This window comes from Triticum aestivum, chromosome 7A, assembly GCF_018294505.1.
Source record: "Triticum aestivum cultivar Chinese Spring chromosome 7A, IWGSC CS RefSeq v2.1, whole genome shotgun sequence".
In the NCBI taxonomy this organism is placed as follows: Eukaryota; Viridiplantae; Streptophyta; class Magnoliopsida; order Poales; family Poaceae; genus Triticum; species Triticum aestivum.
In genome coordinates, this window is record NC_057812.1 from 262,708,832 (window position 1) to 262,716,730 (window position 7,899).

Consider the following 7,899-nt stretch of genomic DNA (forward strand, 5'->3'; position numbering starts at 1 on the left):
TGTGTGTGTGCGTGTGTCTGTGTGTGTGTGCCTAGATCTCTCCTCACCACATGATGCTTGCAAAAAGAGAAAATAAAAGGGAAAAGGGAAGAATACTTTGACTCTTGCATAAAAGTAAAGGATAGGCCCTTCGCAGATGGAAGTAGAGGTTGCTGATGACCCACAAGAATAGGGGATCAATAGTGGTCCTCTTGATAAGTAAGAGTGTCGAACCCAATGAGGAGCAGAAGGAAATGACAAGTGGTTTTCAACAAGGTATTCTCTACAAGCACTGAAATTATAAGTAACGAGTAGTTTGATAGCAAGATAATTTGTAACAAGCAAGTAATGGTAATGGAAAATAATATGCAACAAGGTAGCCCAATCCTTTTGTGGCAAAGGACAGGCCAAAACGGTCTCTTATGATAAGCAAAGTGTTCTTGAGGGTACACGGGAATTTCATCTAGTCACTTTCATCATGTTGGTTTGATTCATGTTCGGTACTTTGATAATTTGATATGTGGGTGGACCAATGCTTAGGTGCTATTCTTACTTGAACAAACCCACATATCAAATAAAAACCAGTCCACCCACATATCAAATTATCAAAGTAGCGAACACGAATCAAACCAACATGATGAAAGTGACTAGATGAAAATCCCGTGTACCCTCAAGAACACTTTGCTTATCATAAGAAACCATTTTGGCTTGTCCTTTGCCTCAGAAGGATTGGGATACCTTGCTGCACTTTTGCTACTATTATCGTTACTTGCTCATTACAGATTATCTTGGTATCAAACTACTCTGCTACTTATAGTTTCAACACTTGTAGACATTACCTTGCTGAAAACCACTTGTCATTTCCTTCTGCTCCTCGTTGGGTTCGACACTCTTACTTATTGAAAAGAGCTACAATTGATCCCCTATACTTGTGGGTCATCAAGGCAATTTTCAAGCGCCGTTTCCGGGGAGTGAAGCGCCTTTGGTAAGTGGAATTTGGTAAGGAAACATTTATATAGTGTGCTGAAATTTATTGTCACTTGTTACTATGGAAAACAATCCTTTGAGGGGTTTGTTCGGGGTATCTTCACCTCGAACGGAACCACAATTAGCTACCCCTCAACCTACTGCACCTACTAAAAATATTGAATATGAAATTCCTTCGGGTATGATAGAACAACTGCTAGCTAATCCTTATGCAGGAGACGGAACCGAACATCCTGATATGCACTTGATATATATAGAACAAATTTGTGGATTGTTGAAGCTTGCAGGTTTACCCGGATATGAAGTTATGAAGAAGGTTTTCCCTTTATCTTTGAAGGTAAAAGCATTGGCATGGTATAGGCTATGCGATGATATTGGATCCTGCAATTGGAATCGATTGAAATTGGAGTTCCATCAAAAAATTTATCCTATGCATCTAGTTCATCATGATCGGAATTATATATATATATATATATATATATATATAATTTTTGGCCTCGTGAAGGAGAAAGTATCGCTCTAGCTTGGGGGAGGCTGAAGTCAATGTTACACTCATGCCCCAATCATGAGCTCTCAAGAGAAATTACTATCCAGAATTTTTATGCTCGGCTTTCTCGTAATGATCAACCATGCTTGATACTTATTGTGTTGGTTCTTTTATGAAGAAGACTATTGAATTCCGGTGGGATCTTTTGGAAAGAATTAAATGCAACTCTGAAGATTGGGAACTCGAGAAGGTAAAGAGTCAGGTATTAAACTTATGTATGATTGTATTAAATCTTTTATGAATATGACTTGACTCTCAGATAGTAGCTTCCTTTTGTGAATCATTTGCTACTCATGTTGATCCCCCTAAAGAGAAGTGGTTTAAATATCACCCACCTATTAAAGGAGAAATTAAAGAACCGGTACCAATTAAAGAAGAAACTATACTTTATAATGTAGATCCAGTTTCCCCTACTGCTTATATTGAGAAACCACCTTTCCTGTTGGGGATATGATCATCAGATATGACCCGCCAAGGAGGGGCCGGGTCATCCTTTATGGCGGTTCATCTAAATGAAGCCCAAGAATATACTAAGGATGGCGTTCATAGATAGGACTATTAAAAGGCCCAAGTCTGGGGGCGGCTTAAGGCCCGTAAGTGTAAATCGCCATGTATATGTAAACTTGTATTATAAGGCATGTAAGATAAGTCACCGAGCCGGACACGTTTGTATGAGCCGGCCAGGACTCTGTAGGCCATAGGGCGTCGACCCATGTATATGAGGGGACGACCCGGCAGCAGTTTAGGGCAAGAAACAACAAGTCGAAAGCCAGGCAAAGCGTGTTTGCTCCTTGGTAATCGAAACCCTAGCAATACCACCTCAAATTGGAGTAGGCCTTTACCTTCACCGCAAGGGGCCGGACCAGTATAAACTCCCCGTGTCCTTTGTCCCATTTAACCCCTTTAAGCTAACATCGTCGCAATGGCTCCACAACTAAGTCCTTCTACGAGGACATCTACCGTGACACTTCCACGACAGTTGGCACCCACCGTGGGGCTCGCGCATGGTGGTTTTGAGTTCTTAAAGGGCAGCTTCGAAGGGCTTAAGGGATACGCTATGGGCCGGATGACCAAGATTCGTCGTGGCAAGCTCTACATCGACGATGCAGGCCGGGTCCCCGAGGCCGGCTGAATTGAGTACAGGTACCGGGTCCCCTTCGACGGAATCCACGTCTTCATCGGCAAGATCGACGAGCCAGGCCCTGAGCCAGACATCTGCACCGACATCATCGAGACGGCTTAGCGTGCACGACCCACCCGGGCTCAACCTGCCGTAAGGCATGTCTTCGTTGGGTTTACCCATGGAGCCGAGTTGGAAGGCTCTGTCTCCGGCGGTGAGACGGCCATCTGCTCTGATGATGAGTCGTCCACACTCCATAGGCGAGACCAACTCAATGTATCAGCTACAAGACGGACGGCTTGGGGGCTGTTTCGATGGCGACAATATTCTGGATCCCCGTGAGCCTCCGAACAGAGTGGCGATCTTCATGGCTGGCACCCAGCCGGCTCTTGGTTCGATAGCCGCCGCGGTGGTGACTTCCAGTGCAGCAGCGGTAATGACAGCCAGGGCGAGCGGTTCAGCGCGCCCGCCAGCTCAAGTCTTAACAGATCTGTTGGATGCCCTGGCAACTTTGATGGAGGTTGAGGTGACCCCAGACAACCAGGAATAGCACAAGGCAGAGATAGCTAAGTTGCATGATGAGATATCACATGCTAAGGCGGAATTAGCAGCAGAAAATGCTAGGATGGCTGTAGAGCGAGCTGTTTTAAGTGCCCAAGCACAACGGATTCAAGCAGATTCATACCGGCTCACGGTCGATCAGAACGCATCGAACGAAGTTTTGAGGAGAAAATACCGGAGTCGTCTGCCCTCAGTTTATGAGTAAAGGGACCTCTTCAACACCCCTGGGGCTGGGGCCAGTAACTCGCTGATGGTAAATCAGATGATTGAAGCGTCAGGCGGGGGGGTGCCGGGTCAGCCGCGCATGACAGGTTCTCCGTATATGAACAACACCCCGCCTCAACACATGATAACACCGTCGGGTCACTACTCCACCCCTTTGGACAACATGATTGCTGCGGTGACGCGATTGGCGGCTTTACCAGTTGAGGGTGAGACTCCGACGGCGGTTGAAACCCGAAGGGCTAGGGAGCTCCTTCAAACAGCTTTAGTCCAGCAACAGGCTTACTCTTATAGTCGTGACCGTATCCATTCAACCCCTCATCCAAGCTGGAGCTACAATAGGCACATTGACTCACCGGTTGTCTTGAGTACAGAGCAGCACCGTAACCGACCTCATGGGCACGACCCAGCGTGCGATGGTACCAATGCACATGATTTGGCAGACCAGGGCAGAGCACGTCGGGAGGCCGAGCTGGCGGCTCAGCTGGCGTCTCATCAGCACGCGCCGGTTTACTCGACAACTTCAATTGAGGCAGGTGTAACTTCCAAGGCTTTCAGTGTGCCGTGTCTAACAGCGGCTCTATGAAATGAACGTCTGCCTAAAGACTTCAAAGGCCCTCGTAAGGTGCCTAATTACATAGCCAACCAACCCCCTGAGGCGTGGGTGGAGAGTTATGAGATGGCTATGGAGATGCTGGACGTTAGTGAGGCCGCGTACACTAAGTACTTCACCATGATGCTGGAGGGGACGGCTCGTACCTGGTTGAAGGGGTTGCCGCCTAACTCCTTCGGGTCATGGGAGGAGCTGAAGGCCTGGTTTATCCAGAATTTCAAAGACACGTGTAAGCAGCCTATGTCGATCATGGATTTGGTTTCTTGTGTTCAAGCCGAGGCCGAGTCAACAACCAGCTGGGTGCATCGGGTCTCGACAATCATACACTCTTCAGATAACATAAACGTCGGTTCAGGATTTTTATGTTGGAGAAAAATTGCCGTTTTACTCCACTCAAGCAGAAGCTTGGACGGCTCAAGCGTCATTGCAACAACATGGGTACTCTAATGGCGGCTCTTGTTAAGTATGCCAACTCTGATGGTACCAAGGACCCCGACTCTGAGGATGAAAGATCGGGAAAAGGAAAGAAGAGTAGCGGCATGAAGGGACAACAGTACAATTCTACCAATCAGGGCAGAAACGGTAAGCGCAAAGCTGATGACTTTGTGGCTAACACCGGTGCGCGCAATTATAACCAGCGTCGTAAGGGACAGCCGGCTCCGAGGACAGGATTCGACCTTGAGGCAATGTTAAATCAGCCGTGTCCGAAACACAGAACGGATCAGAAGTCGGCTACTCATTCATGGAAACATTGCAGCATGATGAGAAGCTTTAGGGAGTCCATCCAGCGCCACCATGGCCCGAATGGCGGATCAGGGTCCGGTTCTCATGGTCCGGGTCATGGCAGTGGCGGTTCAAGTTTTGGGTTTCAGGGCCATGGCAACCAGGGTGATTATAATCAGCAGAGTAATCGGGGGAATCAACAACAGCGGTAGTCTGGTTATCAGAGCAACCCGAAGTAGATGAATAGTGGGCAGTATCATGTCTTCACCACTAGCTTATGTAAGCGGGACTATAAGCTTCATAAGAGGTCCATGAATGCGGTCGAGCCGGCGGTGCCACGTTATTTGCAGTGGTTAGAGCAGCCTATTATGTGGAGTCGTGAGGATCATCCGCCCCTGGTTGATAATCTGGGTCACTTCGCTCTGGTGGTGGCACCTCAGGTTGGGGGATATAAGTTTACTAAGGTGCTCATGGATGGAGGTAGCAGCATTAACATCCTTTATTATGAGACCTTCCGTCTCATGGGACTGACAGATAAGCATCTTAAGCTGTCAAACACTGTCTTCCATGGTGTGGTGTCGGGTAAGTCGGCCTACCCGGTGGGTAAGATATCTTTGGAAGTTGCCTTCGGAGACGAGCATGATCCCAGGTCCGAGACTTTAACCTTTGAAGTGGTCAAGATTAAGAGCCCCTATCATGCCCTGTTTGGGCGGCCAGCTTATGCTAAGTTCATGGCAAGGCCTTGTTATGTGTACTTGCATCTTAAGATGCCGGGTTATAAGGGCACCATCACAGTGCATGGGAGTCGCAAGCTGGCCTTGGAGTGTGAGGAAGGTGATGCGGTTTATGCTGAATCAGTTTGTGCAACAAAGGAGCTAAAATTTTACAAGGATAATGTTGACCCGGCAGACATGACGTCCTTGAAAAACCCGACCACAGAGCATGATCCTTCATTAAATTTTAAGTCGGCAAACGATACTAAAATGGTTGACTTCGTCCTTGGCGACTCATCTAAGCAGCTCATCATCAGTGTTAATCTGGATCTGAAATAAGAAAGCACGCTCATCGGGTTCATCCGTGAGAACCGGGACATCTTTGCATGGAAACCTTTAGACATGCTGGGTGTATCGAGGGAACTCGCTGAGCACACTCTTAACATTGATCCGAAGTTTAAGCCGGTTAAGCAATTTCTTCGTCGGTTTAACAAAGAAAGGCGAAAAGCCATTGGTGAAGAGGTGGCCCGGCTCTTAGCGGCCGGGTTTATCATTGAAGTTTTCCATCCTGAGTGGTTGGCTAACCCGGTGCCAGTGCTTAAGAAGAACGGCACTTGGCGAATGTGTGTGGATTACACGGACTTAAACAAGGCTTGCCCGGCGGGTTGATGCTATGGTGGGTTGTGAGCGTTTGAGTTTTTTGGATGCTTATTCAGGTTATCATCAGATCAAAATGGCAGTTAAGGACCAGGAGGAAACAACTTTCATTACTTCGTTTGGAGCCTTCTGCTATGTGTCTATGCCTTTTGGGCTCATGAGTGCCCAGGCGACTTATCAGCGGTGTGTACAGAATTGCCTACATAATCAGATCGGGCGTAATGTTCATGCTTATGTGGATGACATTATGGTAAAATCCAGAAAGAAGGAGACTCTGATTGATGTTTTGAAGGGGACGTTTGATAATCTCCGGGTCTACAAGATGATGCTTAACCCGGCCAAATGTGTCTTTGGTGTACCAGCAGGCAAGATCTTGGGGTTTCTGGTTTTTAACAGAGGCATTGAAGCTAGCCCGAAGAAGATCAAGGCCATCACTTCATTGGCTAAACTGGCGTGTGTCAATGATGTTCAGTGTCTGGTGGGTCGTATTGCAGCTCTAAGCCGGTTCATAAGCCGGTTAGGTGACAAGGATATTCCTCTTTATCAGATGATGAAGAAGAAAGGTCACTTTGTTTGGAGTGATGCTGCTAATCAAGCATTTGAGGATCTGAAAAAATAGTTGGCTGAGCCACCCGTGCTTGCTGCCCCTATTGATAAAGAGCCTCTGTTATTGTATGTAGCTATTGTGGTGGAAAGAAAAGAGGAAGGCAAGGAGTACCTGGTTCAACGGCCGGTTTACTACATTAGTGACGTACTTATTGAATCCAAGCAGAGATATACACACTGGCAGAAACTTGTGTATGGGGTTTTTATGGCAAGCCGGAAGCTCAAACAATATTTTCAAGGTCATCCCATTACTATGGTTAGGTCTGCCCCTTTAGGAGACATCATTCAAAACAGGGAAGCCACAGGTCGGGTGACGATGTCTTGGACTAGGGGGTACTCACCACATCGTCTCCCGATCAGTTGGATTGGGCCGAGGACCCCCATGGCCATTTACTCCTGGATCAGTTTGGACAGCCGAAGACATATACGAGGAAGATTCCACAGGACTTGGTGATCAAGACAAGGACTTCTCTCCACCGACGTATTCGACTAGGACTCTTGTTATCCTAGGCCTCTGGTATGTTATATAAGCTGAGGCCAGGCTAGTTAATGGATGATTATGATATTATTTATCATACCCTTAGGTTTTAGACCACAACATATGATCTCGAGGTAGATCAACTCTATACTTGATACTCCATCAATATAAACAAGAGCAGGACGTAGGGTTTTACCTCAATCAAGAGGGCCCGAACCGGGTAAATATCGTGTCCCCTGTCTCCTGTTACCCATCGATCCATGATACACAGCTTTGGACCCCCTACCCGATATCTGCTGGTTTTGACCCCGACAATGGTGCTTTCATTGAGAGTCCCGTTGTGTGATCGGCAAATGATCAATGGCTCGCCCGCAGATTAACTGCGACGCCGACATCTTCGTCGCCGGCTCAACTGGTCACCTTGGCTCGACCGAGGACCGCGCTCCATCTCCGATCATCATGTTTGGACGGGGCCCTTCATCAACATCAACTCCAATCTCTATCATTATCGTAGATAATCGTCCATGGAGCTCGGGGGCTCAACATCAACATTGCCCTCGGGCAGCCGTGTTGTTTTTCCGGACAACAAACTTGTATCTGCTGCCACCACCTCCTTGAGCATTGCTTTGATGATTTATTCAGTGGAATTGTGCGTAATTAAGTCTACAACAGCCATGCAAAATTTAGTCGAGT